The 26611-nt window shown below is 51.2% G+C and overlaps 1 protein-coding gene and 1 long non-coding RNA gene across 3 annotated transcripts in view; one reads left to right on the plus strand and one right to left on the minus strand.

Moving 5' to 3' along the window:
- Nucleotides 1-26611, plus strand: part of Zbtb7c (zinc finger and BTB domain containing 7C) — a 321065-nt gene that overhangs the window by 257407 nt on the left and 37047 nt on the right. The gene's annotated exons all lie outside the window — the stretch shown is intronic.
- LOC144369795 (uncharacterized) lies at nucleotides 18214-22001 on the minus strand. Its single transcript, XR_013429571.1, has 3 exons — nucleotides 21744-22001; nucleotides 20069-20317; nucleotides 18214-19952 (listed from the first exon to the last, which is right to left on the minus strand). It is a non-coding gene; the product is annotated as an uncharacterized LOC144369795 (long non-coding RNA).

Below are 26611 nucleotides of genomic sequence, written 5' to 3' on the forward strand. Positions count from 1 at the left end.
AGGATTACGCCCAACAGTGGGACTCCTTGTGCCATATACAAATACGCATATGACATCATTTGATCCATCTCATTCCCCGGTACCTTCTCTTTCCCTGTATTTTAAACATTTTTATTTATTTATTTATTTATTTACTTACTTACTTATTTATTTTTTCAATGTGGTGCTGAGGTTTGAACCCAGTGCCTCACTCATGCCAGGCGAGTGCTCTACCACGGAGCCACCACCTGAGTCCTCCCTGTGTTTTTTATTCTTAGATGTAGCTATTCGGACATCTAAAATGACACGTGTGGCTCTTTTTTTTTTTTTCTGGTCAGCACTGGCCCTGATCAATGCCAAGGAGCCATGACTGATGCTTGTTGGAGGAGGGGAGCAGAGCTGGGCTCATCCGCTGGGATGGGAGGGTGCTGAGGGGCCAGGGACTGGGCTGGACCTGCCATCTGGCCCCTTCCCCAGGTGAGGAGGAGTCCGCCAGGGCCCAGAACAGGTGCACAAAGGTGAGGGACAGACCCAAAAGCTCTGCCGTGATGCCCAAGGAGGCCAGAGTGCCCCGTGACCACCCGCCTTCCTGTCCCCAGTTAGGATGGTCCCCTGCATCCCCTCGGATCCCAGCCCCGCTCCTCTGCCTCTCCCTTCTGGGGCTCAGCTTGATTTGCGACCTTGTTTTCCAAAGGCAAGCTGCCTCCCCTCCCCCACCCCCCACGGGGTTGCTTCCGCCTCCATTACCAAACCCTGTGACAAGAAATGCGGCCCCCTTATTAAAATAATGTAATGTCTAACTAAAATAGAAACCCCAGATAACAGTTTTTGATGTTTTAATGACTGGGCTCATTAGACAGACTTCCCACTTAAAGTGTCTGTCTAGCAATTAAGGCTAAAAAAATCATAAATGATGACCACACCTTTTGTGGCTTAATGGTTCCTCTGAAGGCTGGCCTTATTATCTCGGCGATACAGTCTGTGATAAAAAAGAATTTAAGATACTCTCCCAAGATTTATTTCCCCATTAGCAAGCTGGAGGAGGAAGGTTAAGAGTACTCTTAAGGTCAGAACTGGAAAGGGAGCCCGTGAATAATAAGAGGCCTAGAATTTTCCTCCAGCACCACCAGCCTCCTCCTCACCCCATGGGGAGGTCCCGCTCACGAGGGCCCTAGCTTTTGCCTGTCATGGGGAAGTCTGTGAATTGTTCCTCCAGGTGACCCCAAGCAGTTTATTTAGCTAATTGTCAACTCAGGCTCAGTGGTGGCCGCCTTCCTTCCACCTCCTTCCACGCACATTCTTTCCAGGGCTAATGTGCTGACGTTGGGGGAAAGGAGGGGACGGGAGGGAGGGACTGGGAGAATTGGGCCAACTCCCCCAAACCAACGACAGGGTCAGAGGGGTGCTGGTGGGGACAGCAAAGGGAAGCACAAGTGAATCCTTTGTGACAGCAAAGAAATGGGGGTGTGGATCCTCCTGGGACAGCTCTGGGCTCAGCCCTCCCCCCGGTGAAGGTACCTGTCAGGGCCGCAGCCCAGCACGTTAAAAGGGAGGTGCCTATCATGTTAAAGTGAATCGTGTTCAGAAGTGTCTTGGGGAGCACTTCAGCCTTTCATTAGGTTTGTCTCAGGTGATTCATGATATTTGTACAACTGGGGCCGTTAAGGGAGCCTTCGCGCTGTCCTGCCGGGTAGGGAAAGGCTGCTGGCTACCTGAGGATCCAGGGTGGCTGGGAGCCTCCTTGTCCCGGGGGCTGACTCAGAAGCAGCTGGGACCACCCGATCCAGAACTGGGGGTCAGTGGGAGCCACCTGCCATCAGTCACCTCGGGTGCATGTGTCACCCTGCAGTCGGGTCGGGTGGGTGGGCAGGTGTGAGGTTCTCCGAGGGATGCTGGGAGGAGGGGTGCTGGGTGGTTGCCAAGTGCATCTCAGGTCAGAGAGTGGAAGTTCATTTGAACTAGATGGGTCCTCCCTGGGCTGTCTCCGTCCAGCATGGAAAGCTCAGGAAAGCGGCAGCCAGTGGTCCTGACTTGGCGGATGCCCATTATGTATTGCCTGTGTGTGCCTGGCATGGGCAAGGATACAGTGTGTGAAGGACAAGACAACCTACTACTTACATGTTCATACCTTTGGAGAACACTGGTGCCCCTTCTTAAAATCACTCCTAGGAGGAATACTATCATTTACCACTAGGGCTTATTTGGTAATTGAGAAAGTATTTTACAAGTTCTCATTTGTATGCAAAAGAAACTGTTATGAATCCCTTTTATTGATGAGGTGAGTGAGGCCGAGTGTAGTTGGAATTTGGGGATGCGGGTGGAAGCAACCCCCTATCAAACTGACTTAAGCAAAACAGTATATATTGGCTACTGAAGGCAGGAATCCACCAGGGTCCAACTCACAGCCTGGCTCAGCAGCTCATGACATGGGTTCCTTTGTCCCTGACTCTGCTTTCTATGTGGATACACTGCACGCTTGGGTCTGCAAAGGTGACAAGCCGGCAGTAGCAAAGAGTTCTCCCAATTTCTGCAGTTCAAATCGAATAGGAAAAGAGAACACTATTCCCAGGTTGTTTGAGACCAAGCCTTAGAGTTAGCTCTGAGTGTGCTCAGCTGTTCTATGTCACATCTGTCACTGAGCCAATTCTTGTGGCCAGGGAACAGAATGCATTGATGGGTGTATGTCTAGCAACATGCTTCACCCCTACACTTCACTACCTATGGGTCCTTCCACTCCACATGGACCAGGGTGGGTGCCGTAGGGACCCACGGGGAGCTGACAAGCAGAGGAAGAGCAGGCATCTCAGCTCTGGCCAAGGCCAACTCCTTCCTTCCTTCCTTCCTTCCTTCCTTCCTTCCTTCCTTCCTTCCTTCCTTCCTTCCTTTCTTTTACTGGAAATTGAACCCAGGAGTGCTTTACCACTGAGGTACACCCATAGTCCTTTTTTCTTTTTTATTTTGAGACAAGATCTCGCTGAGTTCCTGAGGGTGTCACTAAGATGATGAGGATGGCCTCAAACTTGAGATCCTCCTGCCTCAGCCTCCCAAGCAGCTGGGATTCCAGGCACATGCCACCATGCTCTTCCCAAAGCTAACTTTTCCATTTATTGAGTGTCCTTTTTCTAAATGGATTCTTCTAGAACTTCTAAATAAAGAGGAAATGGTGGTGATGATGGCCAGAGAAGCAAACACACAGAAATAAATGCAACTTGGACTTCCCTTGGGGGACTAAAGTGGTGACGTGGTCGTAAAGGTTGCTGGTGTCTCCGTCACATCTGCAGTTCATCCTGTCCGTCTCTGCCTGGTGAGGTCCACCCAGGGTTGAAATCCATGCTCCAAAGTCCCCGTCGGAGTGCGTGGCTTCTGCATGTGCTCCTAGGGTCCTCCTGTCACCCTGGCCCATCCCTAGACTGTGGGCTAGTCAATAGTTTGTGGAGACTTTGTTTTTGCCAGTAGATCTTTAGCGGGTCTACTAGCTTGGATCAATTAGTAGTGACTGTCAGATGAAGGATTCTGAAGCTTGGCAAGACTGCTGTGATTGATTGGTGATGCCTGCTGAGCCAGGCAGGGTGGTGTCACGTGTATTAAGGAGCTTTTGGTTGCAAGCAGAGAGCCAACTCAAACTAGCTTAAGCCAAAAATGCCATTTATTATAAGGATGCAGAAGTTCGTTATGGCTCTTGAAAGCAGGGAGTACACTAGAGCAAGACTTCTTGAGAGACTGGAACCAGGAAAACCATGGGTGACCAATTATTTCTTGGATATTTGTCTGTTTCTGGGGCCATTGCTCTCTCATCTTGGCTTCTTTAACTTTTCCTTTCTGCAGACAAGCTTTCATTGATCTTCCTTGCCCGTGATAGAAGGAGGGCATACGAGGTCCAGGCACACATGGCAGTGGCTCTAGCGGGTAGACAAGGTCTCAGCTGGCCTCCGTTTAAGTGTCCTTGCCACCTGTGAGCCCACCAACTGCAGTCAGTCGCTGGGGTCCTCAAGAACGAGGAGCCCTGCGTGAGGGGAACAGAGACTGTTTTCAGGAAAAGAGTCGTCAAGAATTAGACCGACACTCCAAGAGGAGGCTTCTTTCCGGGTGTCCTTTGTTGCTGACCCCTTGTTGTTGATATGGGCACAGGGGAAATGGGAACAGCAATCGCGGTGACGACGGTGCAGGAGGAAGCGCACAGAGATAAATGCAAAATGCAACTTGGACTTCCCCTGAGGGACTTGCCATCTAGAGGCAAAAATGGCTCAGTTGAATGACTGTAGAAAAGAAGTTTCTGGAACTAGGGCGGGAGATCCTTGAGCTGAGTTGACTCACCACACTCCTTGCTTTCTCCTCGCCGGATCCTCTCCAACCCCCACACGAGGTGGGGCAGGGTTCATCTGTGACTTCACGGTCATGTTGAGAGTCAGACTTGGGACCAAAGACGGAAGCATCTTGTCACCTGTCCCTTCCCCACTGACCACCCCTCTACAACCAGTGGAGCAGTTGCTCTCTGTCCGCAGGCAGCAGCTCAGGGCAGGCGTCTCAATCAACACCAGCCAACCCCTGCCCTCTCTTCGCCACCTGCCTGTCAATCATTCTCATATCCTTGGGGCTATTTTAAAAGAAAGGGGAAAACAATAAAGATGAAGTCACGCTGGGGCACAGAAAACCATCCGTGGCCACCACGGATCCCTCAGGAGCCCCACTTCCTTTCCCTCCGGGTACCCTGCCCAGAAAGCACAGCTCCAGCCGGGGAGTTGTGCCCTGAGCATTCCAGAGCTTTCACGGAAAGTCTGCTCCATTTGAACCCCGTCTTTAAACCATAAGCTTCATGATTCAGTTTCCCTCTAGATCGCTCCCTTTCACACATGCTCTGAAGAACCCAAAATGCTAATTTTTTTTTTCTTTTTAGCTTTCTAGATGTTTTCAGATGTTTGTATTTGGCACTTTCTTGTTTTTCTTCTCCTGCTAAGAGAATGGGACCACATTTTACCTTCCTGACCTAGAGGTAACTTCCATGGGGATCAGAGACCTGAGCCCCTAATGAAGTTCAGAGCTGCAGGTGCTAGACACTGACAGAGTTTCCAGAAGAATGGGCAACTTTTTGCAGAGGCTGGGTGATCGCCGGAGCTCCCCTACTGCAGCCCATCTGCCTGACTGAAATCTGCTCTCCATGCACATAAGAGGTCACCCGCAGTTTAAAAGCCCTCAAGCTCTGGGATATTCCCCATCTGGCTTCTCGGGGAGGAGCAAGCATAGTGGACAGACATCTGTCCCTCAGTTGTGGGCGGCAGGAAGACACCTGGAAGAGACGCACATAGGCATTCATTCATTCATTCCTCCCTCCTCCCAATAATTATTTATTGAGATAGTCTGCTTGAGGGCTTTCTTGCTTTGACAGCCAAACCTCTGGTTTAGATGAGGGGCGGGTCTATTAATTGCTTTGCCCTGAAGACCCCCCATTCATCTCAAGATAAAATGACAATACCGTGCTTGCCATGAAACTGCTTCCAAGCGGCCGCGAGAGGTCAAGGACTGCTTATTTCCCTCCAATCCTAAGGATGTGCCTGAGTTCTGATGACACAGTATTTTGGTAGCCCCGAGGTTGTCTCATCTGCTTAGCTAGCCAAAATTCAAGTGGGATCACTACTAGCAGGGAGTTGGGGGAGACTTCTGCCCCCAATTCACCTGCCCAGTGTGAGAAGAATAACCCAGAAATGCCTCGCCAGGTTGAAATCCGCTCTGAAGTGTGGTTGGAAATACAATGACCGGCTCTCAGGCAGGGCAGCTAATGTATGGGCATGGCTGGGCTCTGCTTTTTATCACCTTGACTGCTGTTTCCCCAGAGCCGTATCCAGGTGGAACCATTCTGCTCCGTGCTCCTTTTTTTTTTTTTCGTTTCAGAGTGTTCAATTTTAATGAAATAGATATGAGGTCAGGGAACAGAAGTCACTTAAGAAGTAACTGCATATGCAAACCTCTGTGTAACTCACTGCGATTGAAAGTGCAGTAAAACCTTGATTAAGGGCACCCCAAGTAACCAGAACTCTCAATTAACTGGGATTTATTTCTTAGAAGTCTGCTTTGAGGGGGGAAAGCCCATGCTAAGGGGGAGGGGTGTAAATCTGATTTAAAGAATTTTTTTAAAAAAACAGTTCCAAAGTCAGCCTAGACTCAATCTACCATCTACCCCATCTCTCCCCGTCTTCTCTGCCACTTGAAACCTGCAGGACAAGATGATTGTTCAGAGTGAAGACCCCACAATGCGTAGTGTGTGTTCACCTCCCTAATTTTACAGAAGAGGGCCTGGGACCCAGAGAGGTGCGGTGACTTGCCTTCGGACACATAGCTGGTGATAACAAGCAGCAAAGTCCCCAGATGCTAGTCAAATGCTACAACTATGGCATGCCACCACCTCCAACCATGGTGGTCACCAAAATGGCTGCACATGAGCTCAACGCTGGAGGGAGAAAATGAGAAGGGCTCTGCCAGGGGGTCCACTAGGCAGGCAGCCAGCACCACAGTGCTCATCGGGTGCAGAGAATCTGACTTTGGGATAAAAGTTGGACAGGAGATTGCATGCAATTTAAGTGAACCTCCCTTTGGATTTGGGTCATAATATACTAGAAGCCTATTAATCCTAAAGAGTGTGTAAGCCCGCAGGTGGTGCACACCTGTAATCCCAGCAGCTCGGAAGGCTGAGGCAGGAGGATCACAAATTCAAAGCCAACCTCAACAACTTAGCAAGGCCCTAAGCAACTCAATGAGACCCTGTCTCTAAATAAAATACAAAAAAAAAAAAAAATAAAGAGCTGGGGATGTGGCCCAGTGGTGAATCACCCCTGAGCTCAATCCCCACTATCAAAAAAAGGAAAAAGGCTTTAATTTGTTTTTTTTTTAAAAAACCAAGGTGCATCCCAGCACCACTTCCTAATGAGATTTTTTCTGACTCCCCCAGGAAATTGAGCTCAGCACTTTCAATGGAATCAATCTCTGGGCCTCTATTTCCCCCATTGCTATCCTCCAGACCAGCCTTAGAGCAGGATTCCTTTACGGAGAACAGTTGTAGGGCACCAGGAGGACAGCCCTTCCCTGCTCCAGCCTCAAATATTCACTTTTCCTTGCTCAGCCTTAGCAGTGTCTTAAATTCCACTCTGAGTCATTCAGTGGGGACTCTCTGGATTTCAGGAGATCTGGGCCAGTCCTTGGCCTGTTTGCCCTCAGATGACCTCAGATTTCTTCTCTGCTGGGAGAGCTTGGGGCTGACCCACCAGACACATTGCAGGGCCCCCTTGCCAGTGGGCTTTGAGCTGGGTTTGGCTCATGAGAGGCAAGAGGAAGGGAGAAGCTGCTTTTCTAGACCTCTTGTAAATCTGACAGCATCTCTGCCATGGCTGTGCCTGCTTTGTAGCCTCAGTCTCCCCCAGATGGCCCCCACTGTGGTTCTGGCACCATCTGGGAAGCCTCAAGTCAGCTCTGGTGATACACTGTCCCCTGCATACTCCAGCAGCTTCTGCTGTTAATCATGAGTTCCTACTGCTGAGCGCCCCGCGTGAAATTCTCACTGATGAATTATCTGATTCTGACTGGTCTCTGACCAATACAAGGTCCCTGTGAGCATTCAAAATCCCTGCATATATCGAAGCCCAGTGTTCAGTGGAGACCAGCTGTATACCATGGGCTCTCCCCCAGCAGCAAGGCTCAGAAAAATTTGACCTAGTCAGTCTTAGTCTACAATCAAAACCCGCAGCCAGCCAGACTAGAAAGTCACTAAAAGCAGGGATCAGAAGCCAAAGCTACACAAATAACTCACACAACTTGCTTTAACTTGTAAATGTGAATGTACATTTCTCCATCAATATTGGGATGAGTCAAGACCTTTCATTTGCAGATGGGTGTAGTAGTTGGGGTCCCCCATTATTGCTCTTGCACAAACCATCCCATAGGAATCTTCTGTGGTTTCTAGAATGGATTTATTGGGATAAGAATTTAAAGACATATGCAAAGCCTATTTGAGTGCAATATCCTCCTAGGTTTCTGGTTTACTGTCTAATGTTTTTATTATCTCATCCATAACTAATTCAACAGGAAATTTTGTAATAACTCACCTTTTAGTCTGTTGATTTAGTTTGTATGAAAACTTCAGTTTGCTTTCTTTTTGTACTTCTATTTCATCAGTAGAGATATATATCCACTGTGAAATAACAACAATAACAAGTACAGTTGCTGGTCTGGGCTCCTTCCTGGGCATGCAGCTCAGCTGATGGGTCAGAGATGTTGGGGTGTACTGGAGAGAGGCCGGTCACCTTCAGTGTTTAGAACGCATTCAGTAGTTTTGCAGAGGGGGTAGAATGAGTGTCGACTGATGCCAGAGTCTAGCAACTAGAGGTGGCACTCCTGCTATAACCCAGCCAGGGTTCTGTGGTGGGTGGCATGGACCCACCATGGAGAGATAAGCACTTGGGGGCTGCTGGGATGGATGGCTGCCTCTTTATTGCAGTATCAGTGCATGAGTGATCCCTCACTGGCTTCTGCTGTCACAAATTGCGTGATTGACATCTATACCCTTCTTGGTCAAGGGTCCTTCTTCCTGTGTCCCCATTTCTCTACTGCTTCTCCCAGGACTGGAGGATTTGGAGGTTGAGGGACGCATTGTTCTAAGTGTGAATACTCAGAGCACTGGACCTGCCAAGAGGGATAAACAGAAGGTATCACTGGGCAATGTCAGTTGACACCTTTCTTAAGGGCCTTGATGGCTGGGATGGCAGAGTCGTCCTGCATAGACTGAAATAAAACAGCACACAGAAAAGATCATTAGGGTCTTTTCTTTCTTTCTTTTTATTTTTTTATAGTTGTAGATGGACAGCATGCCTTTATTTATGTGCTTAGTTTTGTATGCAGTGCTGAGGATCGAACCCAGTGCCTCACACTTGCTACTCTCATTAGGGTCTTATTTGGGAGGTTAGGCCTCTGGCCTTGCTAGACCCTTTGGCACCAGGTGATCTAGAGCAAGTCTCTCCCCATTCCTGGCTGAGGCGGTTTCCTCACCTGAAGAGAGAAAGAGGTGGACCATGTGGCCCTAAAATTTCCTTCATCTCTTACAGCCCACGAGTCTGAGGCTCTCAGACATGCTTCCTGCCTGGGAGCTCCTTACAGTCTAGGTCTGTCCAATGCATCAGCCATGAGCTGCCTCTGGCTATCCAGCATCTGAAATGCGGCCACTCCAAATTGAGATGCCCTGCCAATGTGACGTACACACTGGATTTCAAAACCTTGGTAGGAGGGGAAAAAAAAAATCCCTCATTATTGATACATTTCAAAATAATAACATATTGGATATTGGACTAAAATCTATGGCTAAATTTTACTTTACATGTTGCTTTTTACCTTTTTAATGTGGCAGCAGGTAAAAAGTTTGAGGTTCCCTTTGGGGCTCACAGCCGTGTCTGTGGAGGAAAGGACGCCGTGAACGGAGTCGCTGGTCAGGGTGGGAAGGCAAGGGGACTGGAAGGAGGGTGGGCCTGGTTTTGATTATAGTTGGAGGCCAGCACGGGTAGGCAGCCAGAAACCCATCCGCAGCCAACAGGCTTCGTGGCCAACCTTTCTGGAGGTGGAGGCTTTGAAAGGACCAGGGGAGCGAAACCCAGAAAGACAGGCCACATCCCACTCAACTCATAATCTTGGCCTCTTTCCGTTCCTCCAGCTCCACTACTCACCTTCCACCTTCTGCTCCTGTTTTGATGCTCTTTACTGAGCATGCTCAGCCCTGCTAGGAGCTTTGAGGGTAGAGAAATAGCAGAAAGAGGACTTGCTTCGTTTGCCCTTCCCTGCAGTCCGTGAGGCTAGTTCAGCATGATTCACCAGAGGGGACTGTGGCTGTTCAGGGAAATGCGGGATTAAACCTAGAATCCTGCAGGTGATGTTGCAAAGAATTCACTTAGACAGAGATTTGAACCCCAGGACTAGGCAGGGTAGCCCAAGCCAGAGCCATGGCAGAGCTCCTGCTGCTGAACACACGTGCCATTGCCCCTTCATACGTTAGTAAGCAGACACAGTCCTGTGACTGGCCTCGTGCCTGATGCCATCTCACCTCCCCCTTTTATGACCTGAGAAAACCCAAGTTTTTTTTTTTTTTTTAATTTCTCTCATAGGAAAAAGCACATATTGTCTCTGGCCGGGGCTGTTGTCCTGTCACTCTCCATGCTTGGGTCTCAGCCCATGGGAACCTTCCTGGGCACCAGCTGCTGGCCATGGGTGGGAAGGGCTTAGGGCTGCCCACACTCCCGCCACCTGTGCCCAGTTCTGAATCATGGGACTTTCCCGGCTGACTTGGGGAGAGGGGAGAGCTTACCTTGCAGAGTTATGGGATGGCAGATTTCTACCCCACCTGATCAGTAGACTTGCCCAGGAAGATTGTAAACTATACCTAAGCCTCCAGGGGGTCGGATTAATTAGGCCTCAGTAGCCAGGTAGAAGGTGGTGGGAGGTGTTCCTAGCATGGAGAACAACTATTTAGATTTACAACAAAACTTTCTTTATCACCTTGACGCTCCAAGGGTTGCCCTTAAACCAGAAGCATAGGCCTGGCCTAGAAGCTGATTAGAACAGGCTCTGGGGCCGCAGCCCAGCCTCTTGAGTCAGAAGCCACAGCTTAGTGAGATCCCCAGGTGATGGTTGTGCCCAGTGCAGGATGACAACCCGGCTGCAGTATGCATCAGTCACCTGAGGAGTTGGGGAAACTAGAAATCTGGAGCCCTGATCTCAGAACTCGACTCTTCAAGTCTGGGCCCCGGGCAGAAATATGATGATAATTAGTTGGAATAATGGAGCTGAGACTTCAGTCTTTAAGCCACACCCCCAGCCAGCCCTTTTAAAGTTTTGAAACAGGGTCTTACTAAGTTGTCCAGGCTGTTCTTGAACTTGCCATCCTCCTGCCTCAGCCTCCCAAGCAGCTCAGATGACAGGCCCCACCACTCTGGGATGACTTTCATCTTTTCAAAATGCTTTTCTTCCCCATGTGGTCAGTGCACCGGGCTTGTGTGCAGGTCACCACCAGGTGAACTGCGATTTCCACTAATTACTCCTGTATCTAAATGTCCTCAGCAGCTGCCCATGGCCTGCCATGTGGAGGTGAGATTCCTCAGCCTGGCCCTGACGAAGCTCCATGATTTGCCCCCTCCTCACTGCCAAGTCCACAACCATGGTTCCCTTCTGTCAATCTATTCCACCAACCAAAATGAAACCCCCTGATAGGCTGAGCACGTCGCCTGATTCACTTCTTTGTTTCTATTATCATGGGAGTTTTCCTTTTGTTATTTGCTTATTTGTTGATTTGGTTTTGACAGAATTTCCAGTCCCTTCTCTGCCTTTAATTTATTCATTCCTAGCTATTGTCCATCCTTTAAGGCCAGTTTCTCTGGCAGCCCAACTCAGCCATGTGTCCCTGTTAATGCTCCTGAAGGGCCAACTTCAGACTATCAGATTTACTTGGTAGAAGCCAAAGTACTTTTTCTGGGTGTGTATTCTTTTGTGCCCCCTTAGACTGTGAGATGAAAAGAAGTCACAAATCTCATCTTTATGCTTTTATTGTAACCACTTCTCTCTCCCTAACCCTGTTTAGCACTGACACCTGGACGACCGTGGTCTTATCAATATTTGATTAGAGGTGGATGCTTGGGGTAAACCCTGGGGGAAGAGGGTTGAGGACGCCAATCACACAGACTTGCGTATTTGCATACGTTCCTTTTGGAATAGTTATAAATCTACTGTTCTGGTCTTTGTGCAAAGTAAGTTGTAGCTTTAAATCCTAGAAATGGGAGAATTAAGTAAAAGAGGGGAAGAGGCTAAAGCCATTTGGGAATAAGAAAAAATCTGAGACAGTTTCTCTCTTGGGCTCTGCCAATCATTAGTCCTGAGTCCTGTATTAGCAAGCACCATGCAGGGTCGCAGCTGTAGTCACTTTGAGTCCAATCTGAGACGTGAGAGAGGAATGAGAATAAGAACATAACTTACTGTGAGTGCAGGGACCTGGGTCCCCCACTCCGTAACCAGCAGGAACCGTGTTCTAAGGCAGCACTGTGGTCAACTCTTTGGCTTGAAGGAGTCAGTTCCTCTCTGCGCACTGAGGCTCTATGCACTCATTCTACGTGAACGCTGTGCCAGGCTCCGTTGTGATGGAGGGGAGTGGATTTGGAGGTGCTGAAGGTAGGATGAACTCAAGGGAGCAGCAGGACAGTGCACAGTGTGTGAACAGAAAGTGATCCAGGTTAGAGGACACAGGGTGTGGCCCTATGGGACCGTAGATAAGAATGCAGCCTTTGGAACCTGGCTTCTGAATTTCAGTCGCAGCTCTCCCATGGCCCAGCTGTATGGCCTTGATTACATTATTTAACCTCTGTGTGTCTAAGGTTCCCATCTGTGCAATGGAGGTAATCATAATGTCTATTGCATGAGGCTGTTGTTAGGGTTAAATGAGATAATGTATGTGGAAGAGGGGAGGGCACTGTCTAAGGACTCAGTGGGAGCTTGCTGTGGCTACCATGTTGGGGAATGGTAATGAGATAAGGAAAAGTCAGGAATCAGGGCTGAGAGGTAGGTGGCAAATGAATGTCAGGTTAAGGAATTGCCCTGTATGCCACAGGTGGGGACTCATCAAAGGTGACCTGAGCAAGAGAGAGATGCAATCCAGGTTGTTTACCAGGAAGATGAATCAGCCAGTGACATTCAGAGTAGACCAGTGCCGGTAGAAAGGACAGGTGGCCCATAGTGATCTCGAGCGGAGACACTGGGCCTGGTTAGGTAGCAGCAGGAATCTTGGATAAGACCCGGAGAAAGGCCCGGAGCCCTGCAGAGGCCTCCCACAGGGCCAGAATCACCCCAGTTTTTTGCTGGAGATGAGCAGGGCCCCTCACCAGGCAGGGACGGGTACATGAAGGTCCCAAACATTCATGTGACCACCAAGATTTGCTGTGATCCCAGAACCCACTCTGCGTGGTCAGTACTCCATTTTCCTTTGAAGATTTTTACTGTGAGATAAAAGAGCAGCCGACGTGAAGGGAGCCAGCCAGGAGGGCTCTGTTCTGTCTTCATATCACAACCTCGTTTGATTCTCACATAGTCTTAGGACAAGGGTTTTGTTATAATTCTTCCCATTTGACAGATGAGAAAATGAGGCACTGTTCAGCCATTTGCTCAGCCACACAGAGCAGGACTCCCCTTCTCTGGCCTTGAGGATGGGGAGAATAGGACAGACAATGTCAAGACTACTGCCCACCACCTTCAGGTGCTTATAGGTAGCACTGAGTGATGAGATCTCACGGGGAGGGGGGCAGGAACTTTGGAGAGAATTCCACAGGGGCCTCAGCCATGGAGACAATCTTGATAGCTACCTGTGGGCGGTAGTAGATGGTTGTGGCAGGACAGGCTCACTGTCCTTGGTACACGTGGCTGAACTTCTCAGAGGTGTAGTTGGGTAAACAGTGTCTGTGGACGGTGCTGACCTCCCTGTCCTTTTCCTGGGCACTTATGTCTGGGGGCCGCCTCTTCACAGCTTTGCTCCCGGGCAGTTCACACCTGTTCTGCCACAGCAGTACACTTCTGCATCTGTTAGCTGGTGACCAACTTCTTTGGTGGGGAAAGGTGCGGAGGCCCTTGGGTGAGCGTCACAGGGCTGAGCGGGCACAGGTGGGGAGTGGACGTTCCCATCTTCGCCTCCCAATCCTGCTTTGGGGAAAGATGCTGGGGTCTTTGAAACAAGGACTGTCTCCTTGCCGTTTCACCTCTAAAGGGCCAACCGAGGACCAGACCCAGGGGAGGCCCTGGAGCCCAGCTGGGCTGATTTGAATGAACTGGTGCATTCTAAGATATAATTGACTGATAAGATTTAACGACACCCCTTCCGGGGGCCTGAGCTTCTTAATAGGAGCTAAAGACCAGGTCTGGCTTACCCCAAAGGAATAAGGTTTGATTGTGGAATTATGGGCTCAGCCACTGGGGAGGCATAGGAAGTCACTAGGCAAGGTTAAGGGGGACAGAGGCCTTTCCTGATCCCACTTACCATCCCTCCACAGGGTGCTCCTTGCGCTCTGCCCAGGGTCTTCAAACGCAGCACACTCTTTGTGCCCTGAGGCCCTGCAGTGCCTCTGGTCTCAGAGGGGGCATGTGCAATGGCATGAGCAAGTGTGAGGCCTGGTGAGCGTGGTGGGCCCAAGTCTGTCACTCCCCCATGGCACACTGTGGGCTCCAGGCGTGTGTTGAATGCCCCAGTGACATGCAGACGTGCCCCAGTGGAGTCAGCTCAGAGGAGCAGGTGACCAGTGAGGGGAGGCTGGCGAGGCTGGAGAGCCACCTGCCTCCACTCCTCGGAGTCGCCCCAAGCTGAAGAGGGAATGTGGCAGTGAAACGGCTAGTTGCCCACTCAAGGCCACGGTGGGGGGGGGTGTGGAAATACACAGCGCGGCCAGGCGACAGCACCTTGTCTGGCAGGACCGCCTTCCTCGCTGGGCCCTGGCCTCCATTTCCTGGCTGCCAGCTCCCTTCCTCTGCCCCAGGGCAAGGCGCCCTGAAGACTGAGCCTCAGCTGGCTGGGGCGTTCCCAGCCCCTCTCACCTTCCTCCCTGTCTGCCATGTGCCTGGTGGAGCCGTGCCCTGGTGCCCTGGTGCCCTGGTCACCTCCCGATGCTGCACTTCAGCACCATGGACCATTCAGTCAGGAGTAATGGACAAGGACGCTGGATACAGAGGAGGCCTCATGCCACAAAAAGTTCCTCCCATGGGGAGACCCTGCATAGCCACTGGGCAGGAAGGGGGACAAGTTTTTCTTGTGATGACCTGGAGAGTCCACTCCAGGTTGTATTTAAAGGATGGCTTCAGCCGGGCACAGCGGCATGTGCTGTAATCCCAGATATTCAGGGTGCTGAGGCAGGAGGATCTCAAGTTTGAGGTCAGCTTGAGCAACTTAGCAAGACCCTGTCTCAAAAAATAAAAAAGTCTGGGGATGCAGCCCAGGGGTAGAGCGCCCCAGTGCAGGAGTGGGCATGGAGAGCGGCTTGGACCAACATGAGTCTCTCCTTGCTGTATGGGATTCAGGCTCCTGTCCCAGGCCCACCAAAGGCCTTCCCTCCTTTCTGCAGGGATATATAAGTGGAAAGAGTAAGGTTCTGATATGGGATGCTAAAATCAGAAGGGATAAAGGGATCTCCCTACACGGGCAGCATCAGGGAACATCTTTCATTTCATCTTTTTTCAGGGCTCCGAAAAAAGATGCTAGATTGGGCAGTAAAGCCCCATTATGACAAATTCCAATACAGAGAAGCATTCAGTTATAAGACACAGTCCATGTCCCAGCAAATGACCTACAGAATAGGGCTGTTTTAGCAGGGCAGAGGCAGAACCCTGGCCTGCCAGCCCGTCTGGTCCCTCTCAATGGTTCCAGTGTGATCTTTAGGGGAAAGACATGTAGCATCTGCTTGGCCTCCTTCCTCTGTGTGTGTGTGGGGGAGGGTGTGTGAGGGGAGCCCGTAAAGGGCTGAGGAGAGGAGGAAAGCAGGTCTGAGGGGGAGGTGCCTACAGATTTTTCGTTTGGCATCAGTGCCACCCTCAGATGTTAATTCTGGGGGGCAGCGTGGAAACCAGTCCATTTACGGCAGCGCATTTCATGCTGAAGGTGTAAGCCTCCATTATGGGCCATTTGATCAATCCAATATGTCATCACCTCCAGCTGAGGAGAGAGAGAGAGAGAGAGAGAGAGAGTAGAATAGAGTAGAAGATATCAAGGTGCCTCGTGTGCCGTTAGAGTAGGACTGTTCAGTAAAACTTATTTCAGGTTTATGCACACAGGGATTTATATCCCAGTCATAAAGAAAGATGGTATAGAGGGTTCTAGTTAGAAACTGTTTGGGAAACTCTGGTCTTATCCACCAGTACCTGCATTTTTATTTTAGGAGGTTCAGGGTGGGAAAGTTACCCAGTTTGTGAAATTCAAACCTAGGACACGTGGCCTGACTTCCAGGCCAGACTCTTCTCCGCACCAGTCTATGGCACTAGGTCCTCTCTGGGAGTAGGGGGCATGGGAACTGCGCACATGGCCTCACCACCAAAGCAACCTACTCTGGGCCTCGGGCAAGTCACTTAACCCCAAGCCTCAGTTTTCTCATCTATCACAGCAGGCTTGTGAGGATACCGAGATACCTAAGCCCTGTCATCTTCCCCTATTCCTGAGGGGCAGTCTGTGGTCAGGACCACCTCACTGCTGCCGTCAGAGGACCTGAAGGCTGAGGAGCGACTTTCCCAACCCCATGGCCCTGGACAGCAGCCCTTTGGCCCACGGACTGGGCTTTCTTGCCAGTGGAGGTGCCCTTGCTTGGCGTCCCTGGCAAGAGAGCCACAGCCCCTCCTTCCATCCCCTACAGCCTTCTAAGGCAGGAGGGCTTGGGGGCCACATCATGCCCCACCATGTGGAGTACATGGCAGCCCAAGTATCTATCCACAGGTAAATGAGTAACAAATTGTGGAGTATGCATACAACGGAATATTCTTCATTCATAAAAGAGATGGAGTCCTACTACACTCTATAATGTGGACGAACATCACAAACATTAAGCCAAGTGACAGAAGCCTGACACAGAAGGTCACATATTGTGTGATTCCATTTATATAAAATACCCAGAATGGGCCAATCCACTAAGAGAAGGAAGGTTGGTGGGGGCTGGGCAGAGGGGCGGAAGAGCGGAGAGTACGCGCCTTCACAGGTGTGGGATTTCCCTTTGGGGTGGGAACTAGACAGAGGTGGTGATCCCTTGACATTGTGAATGAACCAAATGCCACCCAGTCTTCACTTAAAGTGGTTAATTGTGTCCTATAAATTTCACCTCAATTTGAAAAACAACCCTAGAACCCGTCATAACCATTGCAGAAGCACAGCCTGTGCCTCCCGTGTCACCCTCCCTGGGGACAAATGTGGGACGTCATGGAAGGAACACACAGTCGTCCCTTGCTCTTTCTGCTTCTCTGGTGTGAGAACACTGATTCTCCTGTAGCTTCTAGCTTGCTCTTCCCAGGCTGGGGCCAGTTGTACCAGTGCCCACAACTTGACCCACTGCTGCCCGTATGGTACCCATGCCAGGGGGACATCTTGGGGGGCAGCAGAGGCTCCAGGACCCCACTGTGTTATCTGCAGAAGTCAGACAATCACACTTTTATGCTGCCACCTGAGTTTCTGCTGCAGAAGGGTGAGTACAGTTGTCTGACCTCAGTGGAACACACAGCACCTCGGGGTCGTTCAGGGCTCTTTCCCTTTAAGACTTTTCCCAGTGCAGGACCTGCTACATTGCAGGTGCTTAATAATGACTGACTTGCTGAATGAATGAATGAATGAATGAGCAAATGGATGAATGGATGTTAGAATTATGACGGATGAGCCATGGTTGGAGGCAATTTGTTGCTTCAGCCAACAGATGCTCTGCCGCCTGGCTCCCAGGCCCTCCTGGATATGCCAGGTGCGCTTTAATTCTGGGCGGAAGCAGCTTAAGTTCAAGCTGGAGTCCTGCCAGGTAAGCAGGGAAGGCCGAGGAATGAAAGAGCCTTGTGGTGAGGCCTCCTGAGGGGCTCGCCCTGGCCACTAGGGAGGCAGTGGGACATCACACAAGCCTAGGTCCTGGTCTTGCCTGTTGAGAGCTGGCAATGATGAGATCCACCTCAAACGGTGAAGACCACCTGCCACAGGGCGAGTAAGACAGCCAGCACGGTGCCTGGGTTCCAGGGTGCTCTGCAATGTTGTCACTGCCATTGTTGTTGCTGACTGTTAAGTCTTTGGGGGCTCATCTCCCACCGCCTTCTATCTACCTCTGGACAATGCAGGACTCTTTGGTATGGTTTTCGTGTGCCCTGGATGTCCTTTCTTGCCCCACCTGTTTGCCCATTTGAAGCAGTTATTCCATGCCAGGCCCAGGACGAGGCTCAGACTCATCACTGGGTTCCGTGGGATGTGCCCCACCCATTCTTCCTCATCCCCCAGTTTTGTGTGTTTACTGCAGCGCTCCTCAATGACAGGTAGGGAGTTTGGGGTGTGAGGATACTGGAAGATTCCATATCAGAATCTCCAGCAGAGTGTTCTCCTTGAGAACCAAGTCTGTCACACCCTCTGAATTACCACCCCAACCCACATCATCACCTTGTGTGGTGACAATACTTATGATCGACTCTTTCCCCATAAATATGTGTATTTATGTTAATAAAAGAAACAAGGTTAGCAAATTTCAAGTGTACAATAAATTATTATTAACTGCGATATCATCCTGTTTATTAGGTTTTCCAACATATTCATCTTGCAATTAAAAGTTTGTGCCCTTCCCCACCAAGGATTTTCTGATTTTTTAAGAAATGAGCCTGATTGCCTTCTAATAAAAAGCCAATAGAAGATGACATGCATTTTTTTCTTTTAAAGATATATCGTAGATTTCTTTCTATGCTGTTCCTATTGCCTTTGCTGGAAGGGCTCTTAGGTGCTGCCTCGGCTGAGTTCAGACACAGGTGATGTGAAGGAGAGAGTGGGGGCCAGCTGGCGCCGAGTTGAAGCACCCCCCCACCCCAATTTAATTAGATGGGTTGGAAAAGTGAGGGTGCTCAGGGCTCTGGAAAGAGATGCAAAGACTGTGCACTCTTGCCACCCTGCAGGTCCTCAGCTGAGCAGTGCATTTTGAGTCCTCTGGCTCCGACATATAGTCCAGAGGATCCCTTTGTGAAGCCATCATGATACCTGTCCCAAAGGTTCAGTGGTCCAGGAGGATACAGGTCCACAGGAAGCTGCAGTAGGCTCCTGCCCAGCCCAGAGCCAGGCACTCTGCTTCCTGCTGGGTTTCTGTGCTTTCTCTGCTTTAGAAGTCCGTTGCTGGGCAACCAGCAGACCACGATGGCAGTGGCTGGCAAGGTGCTTGGAAAGCAGGGAGTACTTGGGGTCAGTGTCCTGGATATTGTCTGAATATAGAAAAAAAAAATGTCCCATTTACACATTCTCAGGCGGTTACCCTCACCACTTGAGCTGGGCGTTATTGTGGCCACCCTTTTTCCCCAGAGGAAACCTCCCTGACCATCCCCCTCCTCTGGGCACCCTGCACTTCCTAATTTACATTTGCAAGCCTTTACCACCTTGAGCCTTATGGTGATGTATAAAGAACCTGTTGTCTATTCTCGCCATCAGATATTGAGCCTCAACCTCCTCCTAAATTAAAAATGTTTTAAATCAGGCCACAGGAGTAAAGTGCCCAGCAAGGTACTCAGGACATAGAAGCAGCTCATTAAATGGGGTCCCACTATCGCCTTGCCTTGAGCACCAACCCAGGACCTGTCCCCTAAAAGGGCTCCAGGACCATTTGCTGAATTTGTCTGCGCATGCGCCAGAGCCAAGCTGTGCTGGGCGAGGCAGCGACGTTTCGGGTGCTGCATGCCAGGTGCCTTCCTAGGTGCACGTAGGTGGATTATGTGTTCAGTTTGGAGAGGAGAGCTGGAGCTCTCGGGGAGCAGGCGTGGGAGGATGGGGCGTCTTCCACCGAGTGTCTGATTTCTGCAGGTGCCAAGGGATTAGCCACTGAGCAGGTGGGCCCCTCGAGGCCCCTCGGTTTAACCCACCATTCTCCCTTTCAGACATTCAGACGGGACATCACCAAGGCTAGGCAAAGGCAGAAAGGAGTCCCCTGCCCTTCCCCCACCTGGAAGCAGGCCCGAGGGCTCCTGCTGTCCCTGAAGCTGCAGGTGGAGCCCTTGCCTGCCAGCCTGGGAGCCAGAAGGGGGCGGAGTCAAGGAGAACTATGCAGTTGCTGAGCGGTGACCTCGCCCAAGCCTCCGTGGGGAAAAAGCGCAGCTCAGGGGCTCCCAGGATCAAAAGATCCTGCGGAGGTTTTCGCATCTCCTTCCTCGCTGGGCTGGCCGCTGCCACTTCCATCTTGCTTGTCCTTCTAGGGCACAGGGCTAGAAGTGCTTTGTCACATCTCCGGCCTCTGTGGACAGGAATACAGGGCGCTGCAGCGAACACCAGGGAGCCCCTTTGGGGACTTGTATCCCTGTCTCCCCTGAGACAAAATGCACATTTGAAAGGGGAGAGAATGGAGGGAACCTGAGTCTGTTGAGTAGGCTGTCGGGTGTGCACCCCATCCAGCACGCTGTCGCTGCTGCGATCCAGCCCGCACACCTCCTGAGGCGCCTGCAGTACTGCTGGGTGGTGGGAGTGGGGGCGCAGTGGGGTGGAGAAGGCTCAGAGGCCCCAAGACTGGGGAAACTGCCAAACACCCCTTTTCTCTTCTTTTCTTGCACCTTGTGCCGCTCCTCCTCTTTGAGCACTTTGATAGATGACCTATTTTTGATGCTGGCAAAGATGTGATTTTAATTAACTAGAGAGGTCAAAGGGTCAACGGAAATTCGAGAATTAAAAAAAAAAGTGCCAGTATGTTAATAACTGTCACGTGTCTCACACACACACACACACACACACACACACACACACACACTAAATAAATAAATAAATAAATAGATAGATAGATAGATAAATAAATAAATAAATAAAAAGCCACCACTGGATGGAAAGGACTTTGGCAGGAGGGGACCTTGATGGTGCTTCTTCCCTCAATTTCCCAGCTGCAGGGCCCTGAGACCTTCTGGCTAAACATTGCTTTGATCCATCAAGAGTATCTTGGAGAAAACACCTTCACTCTTCTTCACATTCTATCTCCAGAAGATTCATAAGGGCTGGAAAAACCAGGTCACTTTGCCCCAAACCAAATCCTGGCTGTAGCTGGCCTGAGGGTGTCAGGAAAGCCCTCCTCTTCACTCTAGGAGGTGCCCCTGAGGCGGCACTGGTGAGCTGGGTGAGTGAGCCACCCTGCTGTGCTTCCTGGGGCGGCGGCAGGGGCTCCCCTGGGGTCCAGTGATCCTCATCCATTCCTACGAGGGCACCTGTCAAGCCTTGCTATGTGCCAGACCTACTACTGAGGGCCAGAGGTCACCGAGTCAGGGGGTCCTGCTCCTGAGAGTTCTCTTTCCAGGGGGCCATGCCTGGTGTGGGGTGATCTTAGAAAAGTCTGCAGAGGGGCTGAATACCCACGGGGGCCCAGCAGGGGCCTGAGAAGCAGGGACAGCACTTCACCCGAGGGAGCCTACAAGAGACAAATCACAGTGACAAGAGCCAAGGGAGAAGAGAGTAGAGGGGTGGGCGACGTGCAGGAACGTGGCATGGAAGCCCAGAGGCAGGACAGGGGCTGAAATGCCCGCACCAGGCCTCCCCTGCCAGTCACTGGCCTGGCCTTGCTCTTAAAGAAAGGGGGTGGGGAGCCGGGGTGGAGACTGACTGGACAGCCACAGCCAGGCCGAGCCCTGAGTAAAAGGAACAAACAGCAAAGGTGGGTGGGGAGGAGGGGGGAGGAAGGTAGGGTAGGAGGAAACCCTCCCTTCTGGACCTGTGGTAATTCTGGGGCCCAAAGAGCAGCCTGTTGGGAGCCTGTCTGTACCTGCTCCAGCCCTGAGCCTGTCCCAGCCCTGAGGATCTTCTGTTTGCATTGTTTCCTGCTGTGCCCCACACCCAAACCCAAGAATAAAGATAACCACCCCTGCCCACCGCTGCCCGCCCTCCCTGCCCGGGTGACTCAGGCTGGGCGCCTGGTGGCAGCGGCTCTGCTCAGCCTGGCCCGCTCATCTGCCTACATCTGCTCCCGATTTGCCATCCATTTCTGTGACCTAAATGGTGGGTTTCCCCCTCCCCCTGGATTAAAAAAAAAAAGAAAGAAAGCAAAAGGTACCTTTCTCCTGCTGTGGTATGCAGATTATTATAGTGTCTGTTTGCTTGGAGGGAACAAGAAAGAAAGTGAACTTGGACAAGGTCAGTTTAATTGCGACGTACAGCTGCCCGAGGTCTCCTGTCCACTCTGGCCAGTTCTGAGCCAAACCAGTTTTCCATGGCCAAACTGGGCCTGGTTTCCACATTGGTTCCTGTCAGGAAGTCCCTCCGCCCAGTATGTGCTGTTAAATAGGATCCTTTTCATTCATTTTCCTCTTATAAACTTCCCTTTCGGGTCGTCCTGAAGGGAGAGAGGGGATGTGGCCTGGACGGGGGGGAAGGGTGCATCAGACTCCAGTTCCCACAGGGAAGTGGCTGTGGGGGGAAGGCCGGCAGGCGGCTGGCTGGGGTCAAACATCTGGGGCCCCAGCCCAAGGTCAAAGTCTAGTTTGCCTTCCTCTGCAGAGTATGGCAAGCCGACAACCTCCCTGTCCCCAAGTGCCATCTTCCATCCCTTCCCCACTGGGAGGGGGTTCGAGGAGTAATAGGAAGAGCAGCCCATCCTAAAAATACCTCCCACCCTCTGCCATCCTAAAAATACCTCTGCCACAAACTTCCCACAGAGAGTGAGATTCTCTGTCCCCTTTTCGGTCCCTGACTGTTTGCTTGTTGCAAGCCCCAGTACTGGGACGCGGCAGGCTCTGCAGAGTCCTTGGCTGATGTCCACTGGGGAGGGGACAGCTTCCTCCTCCTTTTCCTTCTCTTGCCTCTGGTCCAGCAAGATGGCACCGTCCATCCCTCATCCACTGGACTGTGAATTCATTGTGCTCAAACTTCCACTCACTGCTGTGTGCCTGGCAGTGCCTGGCACAGGGTACCTCCTTAAAACCATGTGTTGAGTGATTAAAGAGGTGAGTCCCTTTCTATCCCCATGACACTACTTTGGTGCCCCTTGAAGTCACCTGGTTTGGGGTCTTGGCTTCCCTACACAGGAGCACTGTCGGTCTTGCCTATGAAATGGGTCCTTGATTCCAGGGCTCTGGGCAGCCTCGTCAAAAGATCAAGGGCCAGTAGAGTGCCCGTCACGTTCTGTCCCTGGGCTCTCCCTGCAGGACCCAGACCGCCCCAGCCCCAAGCCATTCCCAACTATGGAACTCCCAGGCCTTTTTAGTTCCCATCGAGGGGTTTATTCAAACACAGTAGGAAAATTATAATATATTTATAAAGAGGAAGGGCTTTGGTTGGCTTTTTTAAAAGTCTTTAATGATTTCTCTAAAAATATCAAATTTAAAATCTTTCTGCAAACCTGGTATGAGCTTGCTGTTCAGGTGACAAGTTGAACAATCATTTCCCCCTTAGTTTTGCTTCATAATTGACACATAATGACTGGACACATTTATGGGATACAGTGTAGTGTTCCAACACATGTATATACGTGGAATGATCAAACCAGGTGTTTAGCACATCTCCGGCCTCCAGTGTTTACCATTCCTTGTGGTGAGAGCATTCAAAACTGTCTCTTCCAGTCATTTTGAAATACACAACCTACTAATGCTGACAGTAGTCACCCTACCGTGCAGTAGAACGGATCTCCTTTATGCTCCACCACCTTGGCTCCTCCTGCCCTTCACCTTTGCCTTTCCCAAGGACAGAGCAGAGTGTTCTTCCTCTGCTCCACTCTCAGTGCTCTGGGGAGCCCCACACTGCAGTGGCCCAGAGCACCACCCTGGCCTTGGAAAGAACAGGGTTCAAGGTGATGCGTGGACAGCTCAAAACCTTGGTCCTGAGGGCAGAGGTTCCAAATAAATGGGGGCGGGAGTTTAACTTGCTCACTTGAGCCTTTGCTGACCACCAGTGGGGATTTCCTGCACATGAGCTGTGAGCTCTTATATATAGGTTCCTGTTGGGTGTCCAAGGCCATGAGGTGTCCTTATGGGGCAGTTCTCTGGGCCTGACTAGGCCATTCTTGTGCAATGACTAGAGACAGTGGAGGGAAGAGAAGAGCTGGGCAAGATCTTCCAGAGGCAGAGGTGTCCACAGGACCCTGGACAATGGCTAGGAGGTGAGACAAGGAGGAAGGGAAGGGCCTTTGCCAACAGGGATGGAGTTGGGCAAGAGGGAAGGCGTAGCACTCACAGAGACACCTGGCTAGGGGAGGCGCCCAAGATGGGACAGTGTGTCATGGATTCACTCAGCAGAAATGCATGAGTGCCTGCTTGTGCCCCACCCTGCCCTGCCCTGGGGCTGGGGACAGCAAGGTGGTGGGCAGCCACAGACGCTCTGTAGGAGTGAAGGAGGCCTCCCTGGCAGGCACAGCATGCCCCCAGTGGAAACAGGAGGATGCTGAGTCCTTCTTGCTCACTGAAAAGAGCTGTCCCTGGATCACGGGGCCCTGCTGGCCTCTCCCACTCCTGCCCAGGGCTCTCAAACTTTTAACAGCAGCTGCTCCATGTGCTGAGAGCTTTGTATGGAACAGGAGCCCATACAAAGGTTCCAATTTGCAGGTCCTGGAAGGGGCCCGGGGAATATGCATTTTTAATCAGCTCCAAAGTGACTCGGGTGTGCGTTCAATGTGGTCGCCAGCCCAGTCTACACCGGTGGAGGCCCTGGGGTGTTCAAAGACACTGATGCCCATGCAGTGTCCCCAGAGTTTGATTCAATTGGCCTGAGGTTGGGATCTGGATGCCAGTGTTCCAACAGTTCCTAGGGTGTCTAATGTGCCGCCTGGGTTAAGACCCTCAGGGTTCAAGTTTGAACAACAAACACTGACTTCATCCAACCACATTGTATTAATCATGGCTATCCATAGAAACAAAACCGATAGGTTCGTGTGTATGCACACATGTCTGTGTGCAATTCTAGGGCCAGCAAGTCCGAAATCTGACAAGACTGGACAACCAGGGGGATGTTTGGGGTTGATAAAGACTGTCTGGAGACAGAGCTCCCTCTTCCTCTGGGGAGGTCAGTCTATTTCTCTGAAGGCCTTCAACTGACTGGATGAGGCCCCCCTACATAAAGCAATCTGCTTTACTCCAAGTCTACGAATATAAATGTTAATCTTATCTAAAAAACAGTTTACTCATCTTTTGGTGCTTGACCCAATATCTGGATACCCTGGCCTGGTCAAGCTGACACATAAAATTAACCATGACTTTGCGAGTAAAAGAAATAGAGCAGATGGCTTATCCGGGGACTCAGAGCTGGTTCTACCAGTTCTCTTTCCCTCACCATAGTCTTGTAGGCTACAAAACCATGAAGAGAGCTTCAAGGTAAAACCAAGCTCCTTCGCTGACACTGCAAAGCCAGGACTCCTGGAAGCTGGGCCCCCTTTCCAGGCTAAGCCCCTGGGCAGAGAGTGGAGCTAGGTCTCACACCAGGCTTCCTGATGCCCAGTGGCTGCTCCGTCCTGTGCGTTGCCGTAACCTAGATGCGGTCTTGGCCCACTCACTCTTGCTTAGCATTCAGTATGGCTTGTGAAATAGATTTTGCTTTAATTCAAAGGGGAATGATTGATCTCGTTAGTAACAGTGATCCCGGGCCCCGCCACCCGAGGGCTTGGCAGCACTGTTGGTGGGGCATGTGGATCCCCTGGATATATGTGTGATGATGGCCAGAGATGGTAGTCCAGGGGACAGGGCTGAGGCAGGCCTTGGGCAGATGAGTCCTTCAGAGACAGGACCACAGGCTGGGGATGGTGGAGCACCCTGTGAGGATCAGGGCCCCCAGGAGCTATGAGGCCTGGAAGCCCAAATGAGGCCCAGCTGAGAGACCATGCCTGGGTAGCAGGTGGAATAGAAAGCAGATAGCCCACGCTGGAGACCAGACCTCCACGGACAAGGCTGCCGCCCAGGAGACTCCCTGAGTGGGAAGAGGCAGGAGGCGTGAGCAAAAAGCAGAGCTGGTTTGTTTGGACCCTGAGCTCCCAGGACAGTGGGTGGATTGGGAGATGAGCTGCCCTGCCCAGCGCCCCCACCCCCGTCTCTGATAACAGCTTCTCCTGGAGGAGAGCTGGGCTGTGCCGCGCTGGAGAGGAGGCCTCAGATGGCCAGGCTACCTGTGTGACCTCAAGGAGACTGGTTTGAACCTGAGCCAGGCCGAGAGGTCAGGCCTTCAGGCTTCCATCCTAGACTGACTCTGTCCTCCTCAGAGCTTCCTGCCCAGAGGCTCTGCCCAGATACTGACCCCCTGCACCGTTTTGTCATCTGAAGACAGGCCAGTGACTCCAGAGAACCCTTGGAGCCTATGTGCCATAAAAATATTATTTCTCTAGGAATTCCATGACTGAGAAGTTTGGAAAGCACAGCTCTATACTGGTGTTCTCCACAGGTGTGTGTGTCACACCCCATCTGCAAGATATTAAAAGGTGTTAGGCCGAGCAGAGGGATCACACAAGTCCAGGAAATGCAGACTTACCCAGAGTTAGGCAGGTCTCCCAACGAGGGCCTTTGTCAGGGGTGAGTGTGTGTGTGTGTGTGTGTGTGTGTGTGTGTGTGGAGTATTTATTGGGAATCTCTGACAGGGCTCTGGTGTCCCCAACATTTGTGTTATTCAGAGTGCATAGCAGTCCACGAAAGACACGAACTGCAGCTCTAGATCTTGCTCAAGATTCACGGTCCTGGCAGCGGAGTCCAGATGCCTGGGCCTGGGTGATGTGCTCCTGAGCAAGCTGTTGGGGTGAGAATGGGAGGAGCCCCCTCTTCCTCAGCAGGAGGCAGAGTCCTGCTTGCTGCCTTCAGAACTTTCCCAGTGATGCCCTCTCCCAAACCAACACACATCATTCCCTTGGCAGCCAAAACCTTTTGCCTGCAGGGTCCTTTTCCTGGATAGAAGGAGAAGGCTTCAGGACACTCCCTGGGAGCAGGGTGAGGAGAAGCCCACTGTGGACTTCCT

The sequence above is a fragment of the Ictidomys tridecemlineatus genome, chromosome 13, assembly GCF_052094955.1.
Source record: "Ictidomys tridecemlineatus isolate mIctTri1 chromosome 13, mIctTri1.hap1, whole genome shotgun sequence".
In the NCBI taxonomy this organism is placed as follows: Eukaryota; Metazoa; Chordata; class Mammalia; order Rodentia; family Sciuridae; genus Ictidomys; species Ictidomys tridecemlineatus.